General features: G+C 38.9%; 1 long non-coding RNA gene across 1 annotated transcript; it reads right to left on the reverse strand.

Moving 5' to 3' along the window:
* Nucleotides 1–215: 215 nt before the first annotated feature.
* Nucleotides 216–27192, reverse strand: LOC309690608. Its single transcript, XR_014271766.1, has 3 exons — nt 27138–27192; nt 1454–1893; nt 216–1369 (listed from the first exon to the last, which is right to left on the reverse strand). It is a non-coding gene; the product is annotated as an uncharacterized lncRNA (long non-coding RNA).
* Between the last annotated feature and the right edge of the window lie 304 nt (nt 27193–27496).

A 27496-nucleotide genomic window follows, 5' to 3' on the forward strand; every position in this document is an offset into this window, starting at 1 on the left:
TCACATATTTTCATTTGAGTAACATAAACATTTAGCCGATAAAATGACTATTAAAAATAAATACCTCATTTATGCTTTTGTGTATATTTCAATACACTCTACTGCTGCCTGTCAGGATTAGGTAATGCAAACTTAGGACATGTGAATGACTATTTGAACAGAAGTTGAATGATGTAGCATGATTCGAGATGACAAATTTCGCTCCACACAGTGAATAATGACAATAATGGGATTTATATTTTACATGCACTTATTTATGGAAAAAAGAACCAGTCTTAATTAATGCCGACAGTTAAAGTCAAATTGATGAACTGCCACACTGCCAAGTTCTCTTGAGCAATTAAGCTAAATTGTGGGTAACATTTCCAGCTACATGAAATATAGTATGTTAAAAAATGACATGAACAAGCACCTGAATAATCCATTTGATTAAAATCCTGATTCAAAATGAATATTCTTTAGTTATTACAGCATGTACTGAAATAAAATCAGATGAACTGGAAAAAAATAGACCTTATTATGTTTCTGCATTTTGTTCCAGCTCCTGTTTTGTTATTTGTTGAATATATACAGATTCTTATAATGACTTGATAGATGGAATCATTTTATTTTGAACATGTAAATATAACTGAAATAACAAGAGAAAAGAAAAACTTTTAATGAAAATCTCTATGTCAACACAACGCATAAACGTTGTGTTTATGCTGAAAAGTTTGAACTTCTGTTCATCATCTGTGAGAAATGATGCTCACAGACGACAGACGAAACTTGCACTCCATCAAAGAACTGAATGACACATTTAGAGATCATTAATGCTGCTCTGTTTGTTCCATCTTTTCCTCTAAATGCCTCTAAATTCAAACACAAAACATTTCAAACAATCCAATCTTAGACCACCAGTAACTCACTAGAAATGAATCAATACGTCGGTGACACAGTGTAGGCATTTGAAGCATTTCAAATTAACTTTGATAGTTTATCCCATCAAAATAAATATACAAGCACTAAATTATATGTATTTTTACATGCACTAACAACTTCATTAGGTTTGCCTTACCAGTATTGGGTTGGACCCCTTTTACTGTTAGAACTCCCATAATTATTCACGCCATAGATTCAACAAGGTTCTGGAAACTGTCACGGTGTGGCATGGCACACCGTGGAAGGAGTGGGGAAGGAGGACCCAGGCGCGGTGCTCTATGTATAGACAGTGTTTATTTACAAAGTGAAACAACGTAACAATAAATCCCCGTGTTCTCCCAGACTCCAGTGTCGTGTCTCCCCGTGAATAGTCCGTGTTTCTGTGCTCTCTCCGCTCCCGTGTCAGCACCCCCCGGTGCTCGCTGCTCTCGTGTCTTCCACGCTGCTCCTGCGGGAAACATAAGACGCAGCCGTCAGGACACATACAACTGCGGGCATGCACACACACTAACTCAATAACAGGACGACTAACGTGGAGTCTCATGCAATGATCCCGCGTGGGTGGGAGCTCCAAGACTCTCCTAAGTAGCTCCCCCGACGAGCCCTGATCAGCGGCAGGTGTGTGGCTTCGGGTGTGGCCAGTCCTTCCACAGGGCCACACCCCTCAGGCCTGCAGGTGGCTGAGCTCCATCCTCCAAGCATACCCGCAGACGTACACACACACACACACATCTACAAGCATGGAGAAGAGCAGCAGCAACACCAAAATACATATAATAATAATAATAATAATAATAATAATAATAAATAACTGCTCAGGGATCCTGGGTCGCCCAGTCCCAAGACCCTGACAGAAACATTCCTTAGAGATTTTGGTCCATGCTGAAATGATAGCATCACACTGTTGCTGCAGATCTGTAGCAGGACGGATCCAAGCGCTCGTGATGTTTATGCCAAATTCTGCTCCACCATCTGAATGTTGTAACAGAAATCAAGACTCATCAGACCAGGCAGTGTTTTTTCAGTCTACTACTGTCCAGCATTAGTGAGCCAGTGTGAATGTCTGCATGCCTAAACACACTGACTTGCTATAATGCGATTGGCTGATTGGATATTTGCATTAACAATCAGCAGAACAGATATACATAATAAATTGCATACATTTCCCTCCACTGGAATCTGATGGTAAAGTTCACAGAATATAAAGAAAACAAGAAAATCAAACCTGAATCAGGAGAACACAACGGAAACACAAGGAATGAACAAGAAAACATGCATGCACTGAGGGAACTGATCTGATAACTAGAGACAAGTGCTGACAAAAAAAGTAAAGAGAAACTGAATAAAATGGCAGAAGCTTATATTATTATATTACAAAAACAAAAGGAAAAGAAGATCAAGAAGTAAAGTGATTTAGTACACACTCTAAACTCCATTTTATTTATTTAGCTTATACAAGGGCAATCCCAAAAGTAAGGTCTCCAAAGTGGTGGGGACGTAGAGAAACTATTCGTAGGGCTGTTGGCCACACTGTTGTGATAGGTGCTTCCTCCACTCCTAAAGACTCATGCGCGGCTTCGCTGCGATCCTCAATCTTGGCTTGGCAGGCCTTGAAAATGGAGCTCCCATTTGAACGTTACCGCCAAGTTCAAAGTTCTCGCAGTAATTCAATTTTTGAACACAAAAGGCGTTAAACTGGATGAAAAACAATTGACCGAAGTACAGTTGTGATGTATGTCAAGAACGTTTGCAGGTCAGCCGGTCAGGAATAGATTTTGCTCTGATGAAGAGATGAAAGATGAGGTTCAACAGTTCTTGAAGGACATGGTGGCGACCTGGTATGACACGACAATTCTAAAACTGCCACAGCATCTATGAAAATGCATCAACTGAAATGGCAATTATGTAGAAAAATAAATAATTCTTAAACATTTAAAATGATGTAAATATTAAAGAAAACAAACACTTGTTTGTATTTCCAAAAGAAATAGGAGACCTTACTTTTGGGATTGCCCTCATATATTTGTCTTAATATCACAGCAGCAATGACAAACAGATTGGTCACTGGGGTTGACTCCCAGACTTTGTCTTAAAGCAGCTTAATGTTCTTTAAAATATACATGAAATATTTAGCTAATGCAAAAAAATAAGACTGCACTTTTGTTTCTAGTCTAACACTTTCTTTAACTTGTCAGACCTTAATAGACTTTTCGAAGCCAAATTCCTACATAATTTAACAAACTCAATTTTGCACAAGTTTTGATCTGGTTTACAACCACAGTGTAGGAAGCTTCCAACTCTGTCTTACTCTTGTCTGTATTCTACAATGCAAGTCTTTCTTTGGATGGTGCGTCCTAAAAGATGTATGCCAAACTACACAACAAGAATGCAAACTAGCTACCCTGCAGTACAACAGCTATTCAGTTTTGTTGTTTTCATGGATAGTCAAGAAGGCTGCTGTCTTTCAGCATGAAAAAATTTATCTTTCAGTCCAGTCTTTCTACCGTGTATGGTATGTAGCCACAAAGTGCAATCAAGTATAAAAGAATCATTGAGAATGAGTCAGCTGTGGTGACATAGAGATAATAACATCTACAGGCAGCAGCTAATGTGTGATTTGTCTTGACATGTTTTGATGGTCTTTCTCGATGGGATAAAAACCTCAGGATATCAGTAGCTTAGAGAATATAACTGGTAAATGCTTCTAGGAGTCCATTAGCGGTACTGCTATGTGTCAAAATTCGGAAACAACCAACTGTGCACAGCAACCAAACGTTACTGCCCACAATCTGCTCATCCGTTAACACTTAGAGATCAGAAGCAACATTTTAGTCTTTCAAGTCATTTGCAACCAGTCTTCTATGAAATATGGTATATATCTCAAAATGTTAAATGTTATCTGCATCTGGATTAGTGCATTCCAGTTACTCCGTCAACAGCCTCTCTGCTTCTGACAGTTATTTCATCACGTACGCTATCATTTTCTTTTCTTACATAACTTAGATCTGTCTCTCTTCAAGGGGTCTGTGCAAGCACTGCAAATGACATCTAACACCAGTTTTTTGTGTGACAAATCAACATGTTTCCCACTTTTAAAGTACTACTTTTTATTTGGCAAGTCAGCAAAAACTGGTCACAGGCAGGCCAAAGCATTCAGTCACTTTATTGCCTCCCTCTTCCCCTGAGAAGCTCCCGTCTCAGCCAGGCATAGCTGGAGGACGTTTGCCCGACTGCTAAATCACCGGTGGTACCAATAAAGCTTACTGCAATCACATGGGGCCTCTGTGTTACATGTAACATTTTCTGCTTTTGGAAGCCAAATCTAAATCCTGTAGTAATTTATACTCATAATTAAGATATTTCCTATTTTTCTTTTAGATAATTGTTGCTTATAGATGAGTAAAAGTAAATGTTTTTTCTTATCACTAGCTAACCTGTTGATCCACTATAACAAATTTAAATATGAGTGAGACATATTTCCACACATAGTTATATGTAGAACAGTGTTGGATGATGTAGATAAATACACTTAGATTAAGAAAAGCTTTTTTCACATCCTCCCCTCTACCAGGATCAGACAATGCCCAGTTTGAGTCACCTGGCATTGCTATTTGAAACGGTAAATTTTAATCAGCATTCGCGTATTAATAAAAAAAAAAGGGGGTAGGGAAGGGGAGGGGTGTGTCAATGGAAAAAGAGAGAGGCGCACACGATGCACCTATGAGTCATTGTGGTATAGTGGCTAAAATAGAGCACAAAGAGATAAAAGGAAGCATCTGTAAGGCTTCCTAAGCCATTCTCAGCTCTCCGTGACTCATCCCAAGGCATTGTTCATATTTTGGCTATTTTTTGTGCCAATATTTGTGGCTTTCCTTCACCAATTAACTCTTTGCTTTTTGTAATTTTCACTTCTGTCCTATGGATGTATTTATTCATCTATGTCTCATAAATCACTCTGTCTGCAGGGGAAATGACGTTGCTCACAAACCAGCAAGGAAAGAGCAGAGTGAAGAAATCCAGAAGCCAGATTCTTGACTCCATAGACGACTTGTTTACACTTGTTTAAAGTTTCCACCCACCTGCAGAGGTGGCTATTTTTGTTGATTGCCCCGCTACTCGGGATTGTAAAGCTTGATTGAAACATATGACTCAACTGCATGAAATATACAGGAAATAATATGTGGCTTTTTTTTTGTTTGTTTTTTTGTTTTTTTTTATTTGCTTGATTTTTGAGTATACACAACAGCCTTTTGTCTCAAAAGTGCCAGGCTCAGAGTTTGCGTTTTTAGAAACTTCACCAAACAAATGAAAAATCCTGCCAAATATTAAAACTATTATGGCACATATGTTACATATTGAATTAATTTAATTGTTGTTGCATTGCATTCTGTGACTTTATTTTTTTGGCAAAGTGCTACATTGACTAGTGCAGAAAGTACACAGTTATATGCATTAATATTAAAAATAAATGAAGTCTCCAAGCTGAGATAAACCTGGTTCTTTTCCCATCACTGTGAAGAAACGCATCATTAACATTTGCCATTCAAAACTGCCATGAGTCCAGCAGGAGCTACACTGTGTGATGCTTACCGTGAAGTCTAAACATGAAACCAAATATGAAAAGTGGATCTAGCAACAGTGACATCATCTACTTCTGGACTTTGTTAATTGGAGCCTTAAAGTTAGCTTTCTTGTGGTGATAGGTTAGAGTTCAAAGCTGGTTAGCAAGCTGATAAACTGTACATATGCAGACTCAGACCATAAATACCATGGTAATAAATTACTACATTTCTACCAGCCTCACATCAGGATGTGTTATATAACTCAATTCAAAGTTCAAAAACAATTGGGGAGTTCACCAAACCCCTAATTTTAAGCCTCATTACCCTTTTTATAATTTATCACAGATGTGTTTAACGTGCTGGTACGTACGTGCGTGACACACTTTTGGAGCTAGAATGAAATGGACATTAGAGGAACTGCAGTTTTTGTCACTTCATCTTTCAGTCCACAGGTTACCCCTGAGCAAGGTACCGTCCCTACACACTGCTCCCCGGGCGCCCAGTGGCTGCCCACTGCTTCACTGAGTGAATGGGTTAAATGCAGAGAGGGATTTTCCCCACGGGGACCAATAAAGTACACTCTCTTCTTCTTCTTTCTTCTCAGAGATGGACCAGTAGGAAGTACTGGTAGTGGAAATAAATCAGGATGGGTGCAAGAAACAGATTTCCTCATCTTTCTGAAGCACTTTGCAAACCACACCAAGGTAAGCCATGATAAAAAGTAATGGAATTGCGATGCTGGTGAACAACTATATTTTTTCAGCTTCATTGTTATGTTCAAAATTGGTGCAAGAGTTGTAGGTTATAATGCCCACTGAGCCAATGAGGCCAAACTCAAGGAAGACCAACCAAAATTAATGAAATATTCAGTTGCAGAAAATTCCATAATTTGTCTTTTTTGGGGGGTTGGAATATGTTCAAAAGTTAGATTTCTGCATTCTGTCACACACACACACAGCTACATAAATGGATGTAAGTGCATTCATGTGTTGAATAAACAAAGATTACATGTTAATGTTTTGTTAGTACCCTTATTTCATTGTGTTACATTTCACCCCAGGATATGTTACAACTAACCCAGACTATGGGGTTAATTGTAACATTTCACTCTTTGTGTTTGAGGCCATATCATGCAATGAGTAATTGTGCTGCAGAGAAAATAGCTGCACTATTTAATAGCTGAGACATGTAAATACTTTGCATTACATTTTGAATCCACTACCTTAAAAGAGCTCCAATTTACAGACAGAAATGTCAAAAATGTTACAACTATCCCCGGTCTCCCCTATATATATGTACTGAACGGCAATATTTGATGCTAGCACTCAGATTAATTTCAAAGTTGTGAGACTTTGAATGTCTATGAGTCAAAAAATGATGTGTTTTTATTGTAATTCCTAGAGTGATTTTCCTAAATCTTATCTCTGGCACATGCCCTCCTAACAACGATACAAAAACAGTAACACTGAAACTAATAACTGAAGCTAAGCATGTCATACAGTCACTATGTGTCTTTGGAGTTTGCTTTCTTTCAGCTCTGTGGGGGGTTAAATTTTCCACTTGGATCAGAATCCTTTTGTGTGTTTCTCCTTCTGTCTGCATGAACCGTCTTCCTGCCTGTCTCCTGTGGTGTTGCCCTTGCCCCTGTTCCTAGCAGTCCGTGCTCTGACAAGTGACCCCACAGAGCATCGGTCTCACATGGCTGGCTGTGTCCGCACAGATGTGTCCCTGCTTGTCCTTTTCTGTCTTTCTTCCTGTGATGTGGCCCTCTAGTGTCTACCCAAAGTCATCTCATGGGTTGTAGCCCTTCTTCAGTTCAGAGTCCTCTGCTGTCATCGTTCTTTTCCTCCATTTTTCCCTCCTCATAATTTCTTGTTCTTTTTCCCCCTTCTTTGCAATAACTTTTGATCTGCTCTGGCTCACATGAAATTCTTGCTGCCATGTCAGCTTCACAGGATTTATTCTGTTCTGCCTCCGTCTCAATCCTTTTAATCTTTTTCAAATCCCACCCACTCCCTTTGATTTTCTGTGTTCCCATTGTTTTCATTTCTATTGAGTGTTCTTTCACCATTCTATCATTAACATTTAAGCTTTTTTGTCTTACCTGGAATCTGGTTTCTCTTCCTCTTAATGTTTGCTCCACATTTCCTAGATGATCATTTTGCAGATTGCGATTTGAACATGGTATTGAATACAAAACTACAGATAGGGGAGAAAAGAACCCTCCCAAATCAGAGTTACAAATTTGAGGTGTTGTTTTTCTCCGAGTAATCCAATCAAATATTTCCCTTTGATCCATCTGGGTTTTTTTTGTTGTTGTTTATTTTGACTCTGCATTTGCAAAAAAAAAAAAAAAAGGAGCCCTTTAAAGCCAGATTAGTCATCCCAAAACTTCACCTTGTATCACCGATCATATCTGTCGCCACAGAACAGAGTGCAGAAAAGCTGAATCCAAGTGGAAAAACACCACCTCCATTTGAAAGACTTTCTAACTCCTTCATGCACATGAAGTACATTTGTTGGTTTGATTAACAACAGTAAATACAACCCACGTTCTTGTTCAGTACCATCCAGTGTTGGGTAAGTTACTTTAAAATAGTAACTTAGTTACATTACTAGTTACTTCTCTCAAAAGTAACTCAGTTACTTCAAGTTACTCGTTACTTTCAAAGTAACTAGTTACTAGGGAAAGTAACTTTGGTTTTACTCAGAATTCTCTTGTTAATGTGTTTCTTCCATAACTTTGCCAGTCTTCTAGCTTGCTTACTTGCCACAAGTGCACTGTGCCACCTACCAATAGAAAGGAAAAGATAATGTGCATATCTCCATGAGAGAAATCCCACGCCTGGACCGTCATTGACTGCTGCCATGGTTCTAGCCTACGTCACAGTGTCATCTGCGCCTTTTACATCCAACACAAAAACTGCAGTCGTGGTGCTTTCGATTGTACTCAGAACTCGGAAATTCTGCCTTCTGAATAGGAAGATGTAGGTAACACCAGACTGCAGATGAGCTGCATACAGGGCTGGACTGGGACAAAAAAATCGTCCTGGGCATTTTGACTAGAGACCGGCCCACCATTATAGGAAAAATCATAAAGCCTTTGAATGAAAATAAACACTGTTGTGACAGTGATGTTCACTGTTTTGATGGTATATATGCATCAATCTATCAATCGTTTGTTGTAAGATTCAGATAATTATTTTTTAAAAGCGAGACATTTTAAATGAGAATAAGAAAGAAAAGTATTTCTTTGTGCCCCCCTTTCCCTGTTGATGCCCTACCTGCCCCCCTGGCAACACTTTGCTAGATCCGCACCTGCACAGTTACCAGCTGTCAGCTACCTAAAAAAGGATCCTGGGGTTATTTGTCTCTCAGAAACAGTTCGTAACTTCCCTTCAACTCATTCATGTCACCTAAAAGGTAAACCTGTTTCTCCATCACCTGTTCAGCTCTGATGATTCAGTAAGGACATCTCCTGGTTTCATCTTCATGTTTCCCTCTCACCACATATCCAAACCGACATCCTGACCAGCAGCTTTTTTGCAGCTGTGGCTCCAGCAAACATCAACTGATACTAGAAATTAATATTAAATCAATTCTAACAATAGCTGATCAAGCTTAAACGTGCTGCTGTTGTTTAGCGCGACATCCGCTGGTTTCCTCTTTCGGTGCAAAGTGAGCGATAAACAAACAAGAGAGAAAAGACGATCAGCTGATCATTGATCAGTTTTCATGATTGAAGTAGAAACAGGAGAGGGAGGGGGAGAGAATGAAAGAAGAAGAGGCAGCTGTGCAGCGTAAACACAGAATAACTCCAGCTTTGTGTCTTTTTCATTGTAGCTGAATTATGGGACAAACTGTTCCTTTTCACCTCAATAAGAAACGCGTAATATTTTCTCTGAATACCAGACGGGACGGTTGGCAACTCTAATAACTTATGAACAAAATAAAGTTCAACATCATTAGCTTCATAGCACCATCCAGCTGTATAGAAACTCCGTCATGCTAGCTAGCACGCAGTACGGAAAAAGTCAGAATAACGAAAATAAACTCCACCTAAGCTTGGTTCATATCTGACCCAGAGAGACTGCAGGTCATAACTTCTTACCTGAAGTTCAGTTCACACTTGGACCGGTGGCCGCCTCGGGTCTCTTTTCCTTCTGCGTGCCTTTTTCCTTCATCCACCTGCTGGCCTCCACCACTTGCTAATGTTACTGAATCTGTGGAAGCTCCGCGATAGCCACCACACGAAGTAACGAGTAACGACCCTATCTAAATCCCAGTAACGAGTAACGCGTTCCTGGTTTTGGCATAATAACTAGTTACCATGCTCGTTACCACAATAATAACGTAGTTACTGTAACGGGTTACTTAATAACGCGTTAGTCCCAACACTGGTACCATCAGTGTCAACGTTGCATATCTTCCTGTCCAACTGACATCATCCCTCCTGAGTTCGTTTAAGAGGTTTTACCTGTCATCTCCCCGGTTTCTCTTTATTACAAATCAATGCCTTTCATCTGGCTGCATTTCAGACAGCCAACCTCTTCCCTCTGCTTAAAAAAATCCTCCCATGATTCCACGGTTATACATAATTACAGGCCAATTTCCAAACTTCCCTTCATTAAAACAATGCCTTTAGAAAGCTGTTGCTCATCAGCTCTTTCAGCTACTTGAGTGAAACAAAATTTTTAATTGGAAATTGCAATCCAGTTGCTGACAAATCACAGCACTGAAAGAACATTTTTGAAAATTACTAACAATATTCGTATGCCTCACTGATAAAGGTGAACATTCGATTTTATTGTCTTGACACATGCTCAATCATCCAGGTAAGTAGATCCCGAAAGGTTGATTCTGTTCATCTGGATGTACGTCTACATGAACAGAATCGATTTTATTCTTATGAGATTTATCTGGAGCCTTTGTTACTGATCACACTATTTATATTAACATATTACAAAACTGCATTGGCATCACGGGCACTGCTCCTAAACAGTTTGACAGCTATTTCAGAATTCATTTGAGTCTATGTGTCCTCATCTTCGCCCCCCCGTTTTGTCTCCCAGGGCTCCAGTCTTGGACCAGTTCAGTTTTCTTTATATGTGTGTTATCCCTGGGCCATCTACTCAACAGTTTCAAAAGAAGCCCTGATCATTGCAATGTACTGTAGATGACACACAGGTGTACTTTTCTGTGAAGCCAACCAACCTCAACAACTGTATTGTCAGTTCTAGTAAAACCCATTCTTGTGTTTGGCACAAGATTTCCTCTAAGGCGATCAGTCAGTACATCAGCCCCCTCTGATAAGAACAAATCACCTGATAAGAACGTTGGTACCATCTTTGACCAACATCTGCATTTTGAACACATCTGCATCTCTTAGCTGATCCAATCTTCTTTCCTTCATCTAAAAAAATATTGCTAAAATCAAATTGTTGCTGTCATTCGGTCATTTTGAACTTTAATTTTCTCCTGCGTTGATTGCTGTTTTCATGTTTTCATGTGCATCTCTTAGTCCTCCACAGCCCATATCCAGCTGTTGCAGAACACAGCAGGAAGGATGTTAACAAAAATGAGCCGGCACTCACATCTATTCTTTTTTCTCTTCACTGGCTCCCAGTGAATTTCAGAATCTGCTTTAAAATCCTATTATTAACACATAAAGCCCCACTGACAGGCCCCTGCTTATATATGAGAGCTACTGAGACCCTATTAGTGCAGCCAAGGTCTCACATCATCTGATCAAGGTCTTGTAATTGTTCCACCTTCTTACCGTAAAGCCAAATATAATCACCCATTTGAGCCTGTAGCATCCTAAGTTTGGGGAAGCTTTCCTCATCAGGTGAGCTGAATCTGTGATTTGTTTTAAACGACTGCTGAAAACTCATTTTTATTCAGTAGATTTCTCCTAATCTTTCTCCCATTATTTTGAGTCATAGTTTACATCTATTTGTGTAAATGAAAGCGAGTATGTTGGAATGTATGTGAAACAGTATGGTGTTGACTTATCCTTAATGTAGGCTTTTACTAACTGTGAAGCACTTTGTATCTTTGTGTTTTAAAAAGTGCTATACAAATAAAGTTATCATTTTCTTTTTTATCCTTCACTGTGTCTAATACAATAGTTGCCAAAATGACACAGTTTGCAATGATAATAATATTAATAATAATAGCAATAATTCTGAGCTCTTCAGTGCAAGAAGTGAGATGCCTCAGCTATGACCATGAACCTGTCTGCGGAACAAACTAAACAGGGAAGCAAGTTTTTATAAAGTTGTTGAAAAATAAAGGAAAAGTGATCATGATGGATACTTAGCTGCAGACAGTTCGTAACACCAGTTTCCAGACAGTGTGCCAGAGGAGGTTTTTGAAGAACACGCCACTTCAAGCCATGATTGTTCTTTTCCATAAAAGCACAGGGTATATGTGTGTGAAAAATGAGCCCTCAGTGAAAGGAGAAAAAACACACACATACACATGGGGTTAAAGACTACAGGCTCCATTGTTTACCAGAAGGGTGCATTGCTTAACCTAAAGGAATGGTCAGTATGCTCTCTTATATACCTGCAGCAACACAGACACGTACACATATACAAGAAGAAATAGACACGCAAGTGCACATTCCTGTCAGCCTTAGTACGCATAGTGCATTTCTATAATGAATACTTTGATGCCAGTTGCACCAGTTGCCAATGGTCATGGTGGCAAGAAGTCTGAGGAACAAAGGAGACTGGCTTAAGATTTTAACCTCCGCTGCTCCAGTAAATATCCAGCGGCATAAACACAACACCTCTCCCAAATAAATATTGAACCTCACACCACCATCTCTAATTAAATAATAGCACTGGTGCCCAAGGCAGTTCGTTGCTTATATTAAGATTTGCATTTTTGAAAAACCACACTTCCTCTAAAGGTCCCGAGGTAAATATTAATTTTTGCTCCATGTGTGCACTTTTATTGTTTGAAAAGAATCTGGGAGGAAACAAAAAAAGGGCAAAGTGACCTTTTGAAAATAGCTAGGCCAAATTTGGAAAACAGGAACAGAGTGGTGGTTGTGATGGTTAATGTTGCTGGTGGAACAGAGGTGTGGGTGTGGAGGTGTTGCGAGAAGTCAGCTCTTCCACTCATACTTTCACTCTGTGCCTCTTTTGGTGCCAGGAAGACAACCAGCCAGCAGCAGCACAAGGTAACCTTTCTCTAATTGATGTGTGTGTGTGCGCAGCGCACCAGGCAGCCATATTGTGAGGGAGTCAAGAGTAGCCCAGGCCTCAGCATGTGGCAGGGTTTGACAGGAGGGGGTTGATGCAGCTGTGCAGCTTGAGTGAAGCACCACAATCAGAAGCCAGTGTAATGGGCACAGTCTGAAGAGGGAGCTTTAATTTATCAACAGACTGAAAACTCTCAAATTCCAGTGTTTCACTAGAAAGAAGAAAGAAAAGAGCCAGAGCTTAATGAAAAGAACGCATCCAAGCACCACAACAAATAATTAGAATCTGCTGCAGATTATTATGCAAGCAAATAATTAGTAATCAGTAAGATTTCAATAAACTAAACTAAACTTATGGGATTACTGAGGGTTATTAATAATGAATGGTAAACAAATGCCAAGAAAAGTAAAGTTTTGGGGTTTAGCAGTCAAATATTACTTAAAGACATTAAAAGAAAGAACAGCACAGGGCTCATGTGGCAAATGTGCCCTCTGGAAATGAACTTGAGTGGAAAGTATTCAAAAATTGTGTTTTTATTTTCACATAAATTGTGAGATAGCTCACCTCCAGGCATTTTGGCAGTCATTCCGGTGAATTGTGTAATAAAACACAACGGCTGAATATGACTTTTAAGATATTTTTTTGACTAGTTCCACCCCTCGTTGCCTTCGTTAATGCAGTAAATAATTAAATAAATACAACAGACTCTGAAATAGATTGAATTTGCAGCGCTAACTTCCTCTTTACACTGTGGCCAAAATTGGTGCTGTCCTTGGTGCTGATTCTGTCTGCAGAAGATGGTGTTGTCCACGGTCCTGAATCAGCAGCCAACTGGCGACATGGCAGAGGGCTGCCAGACCACTGACAGCAATAATATGTCCACCGCATGTCCACTTCACCTTTTATTAATCCAGGGAAGCTTTGCTGAACACACTAACACCTACACTGATTTTGTTTGCATGCAATGATGCCTTAGCTCATCTTGGGCCAACCAGTTTTTTAGTGTGTGCCAATTATTCATTCAGCTAGAACATTTTTGCCTTTCCTACACAGCACTGTGGTGATAGGGTTTTAAGGCTAATGTTTGCTCATTAACAAATTTCCCAGTCATTCTGATGATGTGAATCAGCAGTGGCCTGGTAATGGACCTGCCTAGACAACAGGAATTTGTGTCTGTGATCACAGTTTTCTTTTCTTCTTTTTTCCCTCTCTTTATTCCTGATTGCCTTTCTTCAATTAAACAGTAACAGCTTGTAGTTTAGGCCATGAGGCTATATTTTAATGCCGCTGTGGAGCCACAAACACCGTATGATAGAATAAAAATGCCAAATGTGACCAGCATATAAAAAGCAGATTCACTCAGCCGCAGTTAATGGAGACCAAATCGGAACATGCAGGATTTTTAAGTATTAAGTAAAATGCTGTCACCAAAAACTGAGTCAATCCCTCAGATTTAAACATCCAACTTCAGCGATGCTAAATGGTTTGGGTCTTTAGTGCTGGTTTCCTGCCATAAGAAAGTTGCAAAACAGGTGAATTTGTTTGCTATAACTTACCAATTTTAGGGTTGGGGAGTAGCTGTTTTGATTGACAGTCAGTCTTTAAAAAAGGCAGACAATTGCTGTGTGACAGGCTTCGAAGTAACTGAACTTTACCTCTGCTCTGTATTTGTCTTAAGGAGCATTTTTAATACAATTATCTGACATCCTAGCCAAAGAGCTTAAGTTTAATTTAAAAAAAAAGTTATTTTATTAATCTGATACTTCACACTAAATTAATTAATGTAACAGACAATTATTTTGATAGTCGACTAGTCAGCAATTATGTAACTATTATTAGCTTACAGCTTGAAGTGTTTAAGGTATGTGCTAACTAAAAATAAAGACAAGATGACAGTTTATTAAATTTTTAATGAATTTTGCAGATTGTCTCAGTGGAGTTTAATAAACTCAGCTGTCTGCTCTGCTATCTAAAATATAACAATACATGCCGGGAGTCCGCTGTTCTCGCCGGCTCTAGTGCGCCTTGAACCCCGGCTAGCTATTGAGATGGTGGATAACAGACGTCTCCGAAAACGTCGGAGCACTTTTACAAAGATGTGATGTCTTGATAAACTGAGCAGATATTTGAAGTTTACACAGCTACATTCTCACCTGAAAATATGTTAAAAGTTTATTTTGTGACCCAGAAAGAGTAATAAGAGTAATATTAAAACTAAGTAGCTGCCACCATTGTTGGAAACTGGAATTGGCTGAGCCGTGCAATGAATTCTGGGATAGGTTGGGCCACAAAGGATACACCTGACGCATCCTTCAAATCTGGGGAAAAGTAGGACGCATTTGTCGGCAGCATTTGCAGAAGTCTTCGAATTTTGAAAGCCTTTGTTGCGTCGCTGTAACGTAATCAGCCTTCAAATGCGGCCTCCGAAGGATGCGGCCCCTGAATTTGGACACAGCTTCGATACCGGAGTTGCTTTTTCTTCTTCGGCGTTTGACGGCAGCTGGCATCCTTGTACATGCAGTGCTGCCATCTTCTGTTTTAGTCCGTTATTACACTCTTAAATCCTACTACTTATTCCTGCATCTTTCAGGATCTTACAAAGCTTCAAACGACGCGTCGACTATTAAATTTGTTGTCGACGATTTTGATAGTCGACGTAATCGTGACTAGTCAACTAATCATGGCAGCCCTAGTATGTAATCACCTGTATATTTTTGGTGCCATTATCTTAACCCATTTAATCCCAAATTTTTCCCTGCGAAATAAATGCATGCATTTTACTCCTTAGACTTCCCCTACACAAAATATGTTGAATTTTTGTAATGTCATAGGGGGTTAAAACGGCAATAATTGTTGCCGGTGGGATTCCCTTTAAATAGTGAACTAAAAACTGAGTATTATCACTCTAAATATTAGCCAGAATATATGGTACTTATTTTAAACAATACTTGTAATTTCTTATTTGAGTACAAATACATTAAAAACTATGTGAGCTGAAAATTGCAGTGAACGTGACCAGTTGTCCGCCAGCATCACTTAACGTAAAATGGGACAAAATAACTTACTGATTCATAGCATGTTTAAAAAGTCAAAACTAACCACCAGGTTCATTCTGTTGAAAAACAGTTGATTTCATATAAGCATAGCTTAATATCATTTTATTTGTACTGTTAGGACTTGCTCCTGAAAGACCAAGCTTAAATCATAGCTTTGACTAACGTTTATAAAGACAAGCATTTGTCCTTCATCACTGCAATATGTGTTGTTCGTATGGTTAACTGTTTAGGAACTCTAAAATCTAAAGCCGGTTGATGCTCTTGTTATAGGCCTTGGGAAATCCCTTTAAGAGGATTACTTGGGAATATTTCCCCTGGAAGAAATAAAGTAAAGATCTGGTTCATGTAATGTTAAAATAGTTTCTCTCTTTTCGCACCCTTTAAAACTTCAAAGTTGGTTCAAACAGCAACGAGCCAGACTGAAGTCCCAGCAGTTTTTCTTAAACTTTAAATGACATTAAAAAAGTTAAATTCAAACTCTGTGAGCAAGAACTGGTGCCCCATTTGACACTGACTAACAAAAGCATGAAGATGGATGTAGAACAGAGCGATCACTCATTTCATAATGGAAAATGCAGTCATTTGCTTAAAGTAATGAGGAATAGAAAAAAAAGCCCAGCTTAAGTGAAAAAGCAAATTTGTTGTGTTGTTTATTTTTATAACAAATACAGAAAAGAAAATTGTTTGAATTGTTATAAAGACCAATGTAAAGTCTTGTTTACTTTGGTGGAAAAGGCATTATTCATTTCACTGACATGGCTCCACAATGCATATTCTATGGAGATGTCTCTATCACTGAAGTGAGAAGGTATATAACAAGTATAAAATTCCCATTAACACACTTCAGCTACAATATAATCCAAAAGTGCTCTTTGCACATCGCTCCACAGTCCCACACTTGAACTGCATCCTTTTCATTAGTGGGGTCACGGGACAGACGCAGCCTGGAGTTGGCGCCGTAATAACTGTCACACAGGTTTTTCCAATTTAGTGTCTGATTTATTAAATGAATGTATGCAAATCAAGTCAGTCACAATGTGGCAATTATCTGAAAGTCACTTGAGAGCACATGCTTACCAGCTGACAGATGCATGGCAAGGTGTTGTAACAGTGTGTAGCTGGCAGAGCAGTTACAGGATCTGTTTTTTTCCTAGTGTTTCTGTCCTGTCACTGCTGGAGAAGGCAAAATTAGAACAAATTTAATGATGTTGTTGAGCACAAAAGGCACACAGCGAAACAAGGACTGAATTCATATGACACAACCGAGACTGCGACACAAATTATCCATTTTGCCAAAGCGGAGGCCGGGTTTATAACCACTGACAAAGTTTCTAACATGGAGAGGTCGAACTGAAGGAGGAGGTCAAGAGCAGAGCTGCTGTGAGAAAGAGCAGAGGGCAAAAAAGAAATGGCGCATTTCCCAAGGTGCCAGTTAAATCGTGTGGAATGACTCGCTGTTAACAAGAAAACACCAACCATCTACTCAGCTACTTTTGTTCCAAGTGTAATTTCCCGTTTATGGTTCTTGGTTTTTACAGAACCCCTGTGGTTTTATGCTGCTGTGCTGCTTTTCCCAGCAGAAACCCCATATTCAGTCACAAGGTCACTGCTTTGCACTTCTTTCTTTCCTTTTTTTTTAAGCACAGTGGACATAAAGAGCATCACTCAAGTGTGGGTTTGTTTTACATTAGAACACTACTGAGTATCAGTATTAGTGAGATACACACTTCCCTGGTTTTCCTCTGAATTCCAAAGTTACTTTAAAGCTCACAAACCTACAGTGACATTCAGTTACAGCTGTTCACAAACCTTCTTTGCAACGCTGCCAAGCAGAAACAAAAAGAGTTCGTACTCCCGCGCCCCTCCATTTTTGATACCAATCATTAAAAATAAATAAATAAAAAAAATGCAAGTTGAATTTTAGTGAAACAAAGGTCAGCAAAAGAGTATCAGCAAACTCTTGTTTTGTTTTCTTATGAATTCATTCAATTTTGTTTCACTCCATATTTTTTCTCCTGGTTGTTCATACCCCCACTGCAGTGGCTCTATGCCAGGCCCTTGGTTTGAGAACTACTAAGTTAAAGTGTAAGCAGTAAAAGTGCAGTGTCTGTCAGTAGCTATGAGGAGAATAAATGAACATTTAGCTTGTAATATATTTTTTATTCCTTCCAGTATCTTTGAATCAGGTTAAGATGAGCAATTTGGTGATGATTTTTTAAACTGACAAATGTCGTATGTGTACAGCTCTTATTGCATGATCTGTTATAAGCTCCTGTCACCTGGCGCGTAAAAAAGGTCCTCCGTGATAGATGACCAACAACACAAACAGAACAAAAGATACAGCACATTCTTACTAATGACTATAATCAGTTTATACTACACTGCACCGGCTTTACACGTTTAAATATTCAAAGCGAATTACTTTAAGAGGTCAAAATAAATCTTATTGGAGGCCAATCACAAACAGAATGTTTGAACAGCAGGTGAGTGGGCCATTGCAGTGTTTGGGATATCCACTCCTACTGACATCATGAAGAGCCAAGAACAGGGGAAAAAAGTCTGCGTTCAGAGAAGTCTGTAGTCTAAAATTTTGGCTTATCTACTTGGACCTACACTGACCTCATTGGACCTAATGAGGTCAGTGTAGGGGCAATGTTTAAGATTAACATCTACCATAAAAACAGTACATAATTAGGATAAAAATAAATTAATTGTGCATGTGCACATACAATGTGTTTACATAAGTCTCATTTCTATTTCAATTTGCAATATAATGACTGTAGAAGTGCTCTTATTGCCTGTTCCACTTGTCAGTGAAAAGGCAGTTTTAACATTTGCTAATATTACATATATAACAATCACTTTTTAAAAAATTCTATGTTGTTTTTTTGTGTGTTTTACAGTTTTGATATCCATCCCATCACAGCAAGTTAACTCTAGATCGCATATTTTGTACTATGCTTTAGGTGTACGAATTTTCACCTTACGTTATTCTTTCGTGGATGCCAGTTTGTGTGTGGGAAATGACATTTGCATATTTACATATGTAAGCATCATTTACATTTGGCTACAGCATTGTATCTGTTACCACCCACATATTTTATGCATTACAAAAAATAGTTGTAGAAAAAGAGTGGGTGGCTGAGAGGGGCCATTATTAGTAAACATACTGTGAAGATGTACAAAAGGCATACTACCCATGAAAGTACAATAAATACAGGTACGCAGTCAGCAATCTTATTTATCTATACATATATACTATACTTATATATATAATCCTGGACAAATACTGTTGTCAGATGTTGCTAAATCTGTAGATATGCATCTTGACGCACATGCACAATTACAAACAAATTGTCACGTGGATGATGATGATCATAGGCCTTGATAGGTACATATCGTTTATTCTCTCCATAGTGTAATGGGCGTGTGAATGGTTACTGTTATTTTTTTTACACACAACTGCAGTTAATCTTAAAATAAACAAAATAAAACAAATCTGGGGCTCTCCTCAGCTCTTTCTGGGACAGTGGCGCGGCTGCCCCTCTGTTGGTCTTCCTTGGTCTCTTGTGTTCTGGGGGCCTTCTGGAAGTCTGGAGTTTTGATCTCCTCCATACCTGCTTCATGCCCTGGAGGACGGGGCTGTGGCCCCCCCACACCCTCTAGCAGATCATTGCATGAAGGAACCTTTTAAAAAAACAAGCGCGTCCATGCTCACAGGTGTACACACGGGTGATCACACCCACAAACTACACCCTTTTTGGCTCCTACCTCAAAGCACACTGTGTTCTGTTGATCTTATGTGCTGCACAATAATGTTTAATATTTAGTATTTACTGTCATATTCCCATATATCATTGTGATGTTGTTTATTCTATTACTCTTGTTCTCTTCTGCTTGTTTTCTTTTTTCTTTCTCAGCAGGTGATCCAGGTGATTGATAGATGCATTTTTTTTCCTGTCCATTCTGTTGGTTTTTGTCTTTTGCCCTTCTCCCCGTCCCTCTTCTCAGCTGTTTCTCTTTCCCTCTTTCTTTCTCCCCTCCTTTCCCCCAGTCAAGTCTGTCCCGTATTCAGCAAGTGAAAATAAAATAAACAATAAAAGGTGAATCAAATGGACCATTATGGCAAGGCTGGGATGGTCAATTTGGTAAAGTAAATCCGTTGGGCATCTTTCTTTGCCTTTAGACAACAATTCTGAGGGCAAAAGAGCCAAACGGGACAGGCGCAAGGAAAAAAAAAAACAAAAAAAAAAACATTGTATGTGCAGCCAATGTTGATGGCCTTTTGTTTTTGTATATAATTATCTTGCATAACATGTTGTTTACTTTACGATCAGCTGTTCATCCGTCAGTGTCTTTCTTTCAGCTGCAGACACCTGAGACAAACAGCAAACAGCATCCCCAAACACTCACTGCTTGGTCAACTATCTCATAAATGTCACGCACCACAGCCCTTGTTCTTTTTTATGTGACATGAGTAGGACCCTGACTGGCCACATTTAATCTTCTTGTAGCACCCTTAGGCCCCATTAAACACAAAGCCAACATCAGCAGTCTGAGAATAGCTTCCCCCTGCAGCGTAGTCCTGAGTCCTGAGTCCTGTAATGACTTTAAAGGTAAAATCACCTGATATTATAAATAGATTTCAGCAGTTATGGTACTTTAGGCGATTTTGGTGTGGGGTGTGTAAAATAAGAAAGCAACAACCATGTGTAATGGTATGGTTACATTTCAGCATGAGATGCACTTAGCAGCAAAACTACCACAGCAACAGCTTGGTAAAAAAAAAAAAAAAGTAACAATACTCATTCGACATGTCTCTTTATTGATCCAAACATGGCCTCATCAAGTTGATGTTAATTTGAAATAGTATCATATATAGTATCATATCAGCTGATGGATGCACTCATTTGCAACATTTTCCCCTGAACTGTTTCCAGTATTTTATTGCATTTTTTTCTCAGTCACACTGATTCAGTTCTAACATGACGAACATCATTCTCCATACTCTTAACGCAATTTTGAAATCCGCAACACATTTCTTGTGTTTTGTGCATTTCTCATCTCAGTCTGACAGCTAATCAAAACAGTTTCTCCTTAAAACAAGATCTACAAGAAAATTCCATAGAGTCCCATGAAGAAGTGTTTACCCACTCCATCATTTCTTTGTTTTTTGGATATTTGTCACATTTAAATGCTCGTCAATGCAATTGAGAAAAATTGTAATAAATGAAATCATTTTAAAAATCTATTTTCTATTAACTTTGGTTATTCTTGTCTAATATAAATACATGTTTGTTTATTTGAAACATTTAAAAATTGCAAATGTGCAAAAAAACAAGAAATGAGAAGGGGGGAATATTTCCCCGTGGCACTGCAAGGCCAATCACAAAACTACTAAGTTCCTTATAGTAAAAGTTTTCATTTTTCCACCAAACTGAAGTCAAATGTTTCATCTTTTAGACAAGCTCTTTCTCAAAGTCAACAGATATTTATTTTTATTTTTTTCTAGAAGCACTGAAGTGCATAGAGTTCCCAACTTCCAAGTCCAAGACAATCACATTATAATTTGGACTGTTTTCTTTTTATAAATGTTATTTTAATTCTCTCCTTAAGACAAGCAAGACAAAAAGCAACCTGTTCATATTCAGGTTTTTTAAGTCATGTCAATGAAAATTGAGGGTTTTAATTTCTCTCCAGCAATCAGCGCCATTGCCATGGCAATTAACTGCAGCTGTGCTTACACAGGTGTTAAAATTGAGAGCTGACAAGCAGAGACCTTTGAATGTCATTGGTTGAAACTTGTCATGTGTTTTCTAATCAAACTCTTTTCTCTCTCCCAGAAACATGGACGAATATGTTTGTAGGGCCTTTAATGAAATAAAATTCGAGATATTTCTGTCTATTTCTGTCTATGTTTTTTTATCTTTCTTTCTCTCAAAATGAATCTTTATTAAATATTCCTGTGACCACTATATTAAGTACATCTATGGCCATTTTACTGAGGACACATGTAGCAACTTTAGTTACTGGTATCTGTCATCAAAGAAAAGTGCCATGTCCCTTCAGCTTTTTTAGTCAGCTTATTTAACTACAACTTTTTAGCAAAAAGCAACAATCCTACTCTTGCAAAGCCACAATCCAGCATACTGTTAGCACCAGTTACCAATGGCCACCCTTGGTGCTGTTTGCCAATAGGGTTCAGTGGAGACTGTGCTACTGTTGGCCAAAGACAAGAGAGAGAGGCGGGGGAAAGTGAAGAGAGCGAAAACGAACGCAAGGTTGCAATGTGGATCTGAGAGTATAGACTCTAAATTTAGAGACTATAACTTTACTATGTGAAATTAGAGAGCTGACTGATATGATGAAGAAAAGGAAGTTGGATATATTGTGTGACCAGGAGACCAGGTGGAAGGGAAGCAAGAGTAAGGTGTAGAAACCAAAAGCAATGAAGGAGCGATTATCTTGAAGGAAGAGTACATGAATAGTGTTGTGATGAAGTGTCAGACGGGATCATGAGTTTGAAGCTGAGTATGGAAGGGATCATGTTGACTGGTGTCATTGTGTATGCTCCATAGGCTGGATGTAAGTTAGTAGAAAAAGATTCATTCTGGAGTAAGTTCAGTAGAGAGTGGTACTGAGTGGGAGTGGTAGAGAGTGTCCCGGGGAGCGATTGTAGTGTTTGGAGCAGACTTCAATGGACATATAGGTGAAGAAGAGGTGATGAAGAGGTGTTGGGTAAGTAAGGTGTTAAGGAGAGAAAGAAGGACAGATGGTGGTGGATTTTTGCAAAAAAAAAAAAAAGGGATGGAAATGGCACAGGGTAACATACAAGAGTGGAGGAATGTGCACACAGGTGGAAATTATCTTATACAGATGGTAAAACCTGAAGGACACACATGACTGCAAGGTGGTGACTGTAAGATGACTCAGTGAAGGCAGAGGCATGGACTAAGTGGTGGAAGTTGGAGGAAGTTGGAGTAATATTGCACACAGTTAAGAAAGGAACTGAGACTAGCTCTGGTTGGGGAGGAATAGTTAAGTACAGCTGAGCTGTAGAGTTGAGGGAAACTGTCAAGAAGGTGTTTGGTGTATCCTCTGAACAGAAGAAAGGGGACAAAGAGACTTGGTGGCAAAGGAGGAAAATCTCCAAAGGAAGAGTTTAGCAAAGAAAAAGTGGGATAGTCAAAGAAGATGAATAAAGTAGACAGGAATACAGATTAAGACTAACAACTGAAGACTGTGTTGAGAAGATAGAAGAAGTACTGTGGGAAGACCATGAATAGAAATGAGAGAGAGAGAGAGAGAGAGAGAGAGAGAGAGAGAGAGAGAGAGAGAGAGAGAGAGAGAGAGAGAGAGAGAGAGAGAGAGGAGGACAGATAGACAACAATGGGTGGATCAGGAAGTACAGGGGCTTAGTAATGAGGGAGTGAGGGCATCTATGACAGTGATGAAGAGTAGATGCAATCAGTTCTGATAACATATCAGTAGAAGTATGGAGACATCTATGGGTAAAGACAGTGGACAGTGATCAGAATGCTTTACACAACTAGAATGAGGAATGGAGAAGAAGTATGCTAGCATCAATTTTTAAGAACAAGGGTGATGACAGGAGTGGCAGAGAGGTATGTGAGGGAGATGCAGGACCTGTTTGATGACAAGAGAGTGGCCAGGTGTGTGGTAGGTGTAACAGACTGGTTCAGTGTGGGTGTGGATTCAGCTCTGAGCTCCTTCTTGTTTGCAGTGGTGATAGAGGTTGACAAGTGAGGTCAGGCTGGAGTACAATATTCACAACATTGTAATCGGCAGTGAAAGGAAGCAGCTTGAAAACAGCCTGGAGAGGTGGAGGTATGCACTGAAGAACAGAGGCAGGAAAGTAGAAGTAAAATAGAATACATGAGTGGATGAGAAGGAAATGAGAGGAAAAGTGAACATGCAAGAAGTGGAGATAGTAAATGAGTTTAAATACCTGGGGTCGACCATCGAAAGCAAAGAATAGTACACAAGAGAGGCGAAGAAGATTGTTCGAGCAGGTGGAGTGGGCGGAGGTGAGTGTCAGGGTGATTTGTGTCAGAAGGATGGCAGCAGGAGGAAAATGGAAGGTTTACAAGATTGTAGTGAGACCTGCTGTGTGTGGTTTGGAGATGATGGCACCGAACAAAAGACTGGAGGCCGAGCTGGAGGTGGCAGAGTTGAAGATGTTAAGGTTAAGAACAGACACAATTAGAAATGACTTCGGAAACAAGGTTGAAAGAAGAAGCATGCTTTGCACAGGGGAGTCTGTGTTATGACAAATGCCTTAAATGCTATGAGAACTGCCGTAATATTGGTGAGAATGACATATCCGATGTGACAATTGTGTCAAGGCAATTGAGAAAAAACTGTAAAACTGAAACAATGCCACATTGGAATGAGATTAAAAAAAGCAAAAAGAAAGAAATTGTGAAACAGACAAAAGAAAAGGTGATCAGTAATTCTGGAACTAGAAACTAGAAAAGCATGGCTGAATAATAAATAAAGAAGAAATGTCAGTGCCTTGCACCAGTCCTACAGTTACAGGTGCGCTTACTTAAAATAATACTATTTCAAGCCTTATTTATTCTTGTATTATTTTAAACAGATAATATGCAGTTTCTTGTTGTCTATTCATTAAGTCATGACATTGTGCTTTGGAATTACTGCTGTCTAAAACATTGTTGCCTTGCACTCTGCTCAGTTTCTCAAAGCTGCATAAAAAAAGCCTTGATATTATTTAACTGAAAATCTGAAAATTCCTTGGAGCTAGTGTTACATAGGAGATTGGGTAAAGCAGGTGATGTGAAGCGTCACTGCTGAGGCATCTCCTTGGGCAGTGATGAAAAGCAGTATATCTTTCAAACAGTTGCCAGCAGTCTTATTACTTTTATCTTAACTTAGCTTTGATAAGGTGTTAATTTTCCTTGTGCAGTGCCTCAAGGCTTTTTTTACTGATATTTGACACCTTGTACTTTTTGGTTACTTTTATTATTTGCCAGCCTCTGCTGATGTGACTCAATCCGCATACAACAGCTAAGCTACATTAACACCCTTCAAATATGTCAAAGTATGATGCCTGATCACACTGTGTGTCTGTATTATGAACCTCTAATAGAAATCTTCCCATGCGACATCAGTGATGCCTGCAGCCCCACCAGAAATCACTAAGTGTTAGACACATTTGGGTCAAATATAAAATTCAGGCTTTCAAGTCAAGATTATCTTTAATCTTCTGGGCCAAAAGAGGCCGGGCATTTCAGAGCTATCTAGTCCATGGTATTTTTTATGTATGCAGTTATTTTTCCTCATTCCCAGTTTATCAATTAAGAAAAACACATCAAAGTAGAATTGCTGCTGAGAGTTTGACAGTAAGCATTCTAAAGTGCCCAAACTCGCCCAATAATTCCCAAAATACCACCAACCAATACTGAGGTTAATATAGGCATAGCACTTTTATGACTTTAATTTGTAAGCAAAGTGTGGTTTCCTTGTTTTTTTCCCCCCATTTTATATGTATACTTTTAAATGGTATCCTGGGTGTTACTGAACATATAAACACAAAACTTAACAAGGCAATATACTAATTCAGATTTGCTTTTTGGTTTATTTTAGTTGCCATTCCACCAGTTTTCATTATTTTACAAGTAATAAGCAAGTAATCTCTGATTTTGTGTGGATGAATCACTAAATACCACACTGCCCAAGTAGCCTCAGGGGGTCACTGCAATGCAATAGAGCGACACAAATTACAATTATAGGAATTTACCTGTGGAGAAAGTACCGTGTCTAAAATTGAATAATTCCAATTGGACTCATGATTAAAAAGCAAGTTAAATTTAATTGTCAGCTTCCTCTATTTTGTTACATTATTGGATGGCCCAAAACTTTGTTGTGCATTTTTCTTTCAATTTGTAATAAAAAATCGGATATTTTCCCGAGGTATTTCCCAATCTTATTTTTCCCTAACGTCTAAAAGCCTGGCTAAGGAAAAAATTAATCTCCATAAAGACATGTACACCAATAACAATTCCATTTTGCAAGTCTCTATTAGCCAATTAGAATAATAACTTTATAGGCACATATATGGCCTGGTGAATGGTCTTATACAATTAACTTCTGTGTGACAGATTTGAAGACCAGCGATATGAGCTGATATGCCACTTACCCAAAATGTTTGATTTCTCAAATGTACATCAGTTATTTACGAAGAGCGATTTGCAAAAGCTCCCTTATGAAGCTCACTTTTCAAAGAATCACAGTCACCCTTATGCATACAGTTTTGAAGGAAATGAAACCCTCTGGCAATAATCTACATTTACTGCTCCCAATCCCCTTTTCTCGTGTATTTTGACACACTCATTTACCTCCAGCGTTCCACCTCATTGGACTGGCAGACCTGATACTGTCAGCTCTGTGGTGCTGAAAGAACCTCTATTTGCAAATGTACTGCACACTTGCAAAAACTCCCATAGTAGCAAAAACAAAGCATAGTCTATCAAAAGAAAATTGGCTGCTGTTACAAAAAATACTCTTAACAACAAGAGCCCCTCTCCAGATGTTTCCCCTGTGCTAAAACCACTTGAAGTAAAAGTGTAATCATGTAGGAACTATCAGCCTGAGGTTATGTGATGCTGAGCTCTGATGATATCAGAACATTTTACAACTCAGTCTATCATTTTACCTTGCATAGTGTACATAAGGTATAAAACCTGAAGTTACATCTGCATCTCTTTTTTATAATGATGTAGAAAGAGATTCTCACAAAGTGAAAGTATGATTGATGAAAGGTAACGTGTAATCTGTCATTTCTCTTAGTTATGAAGAGAAAGGATTTTCCATCCATGTATTTTCTTTACTACTTTTTCAGTTCAGGGCTACGGGGGGCCAAAGTTCATCCCAGCTCTCTACTGGTCTTGCTATAGTTTAACAAGCTAACCAAACTATTGTCGCACTAACACATAGAGACATCATGACCGATCATTCACGCTCACTTTCACATCTACAACTAATTTAGAATTACCAATGAAAAAACACCCAGAGACACAGACAGAGCTGCACACAAAAACAGGTAAGCGATGACTAAATCCGGCACAACTGAACAATAATATAAACAATACACTAAAATAAGTGATTAACACATTTTGAAAAATAACTCCTGGTCCAGCAAACATTTGAGCACAGACTCACTGTGCAACCAGCCTAGTGAAATTTGCCCTCAAGTGATGTTCGTGACATCAAAAAAAGTAGTAATAATAATCGTCGCTGCCAGTGCTACACCTCAGCCTCCTAGCAGACACACCTATCATTTCACAATTCTATGTCATCTTGTTCTCAAGTTATCATATTCGCTAGAATGTCAGAAGACTTACTCTTTGAGGTCAAGGTCACTGAGATTTGAAATTGTCCAGGATTTTTAGTAGATACACCTATGGTATAAATGTGAAAATCTTAGGTGAACTACTTCTTTAGTTATTGCAGTCACAAGAGTTTCAGAAAACTTGACCTGTGAGCTGTGAGTCACAAACGTAGGTGCCCACACCATCCACTGGCCAGGTGACAACGACACTCCATCAGCCTTTTATGACTGAGGGGGAAAAGTCTGTCTTTAGTCAGCGCCAATAACACTGCGTGGATTATGACCGATAAATAGTTTCTTGTAAATCTAGTGTAGTTCTTATCATAAGTTTATTCATTACTAACATGCTATACGCAACTGTTTTTCTACTTG

This window comes from Aulonocara stuartgranti (genome assembly GCF_965226115.1).
Source record: "Aulonocara stuartgranti genome assembly, chromosome: 16".
NCBI lineage: Eukaryota > Metazoa > Chordata > Actinopteri > Cichliformes > Cichlidae > Aulonocara > Aulonocara stuartgranti.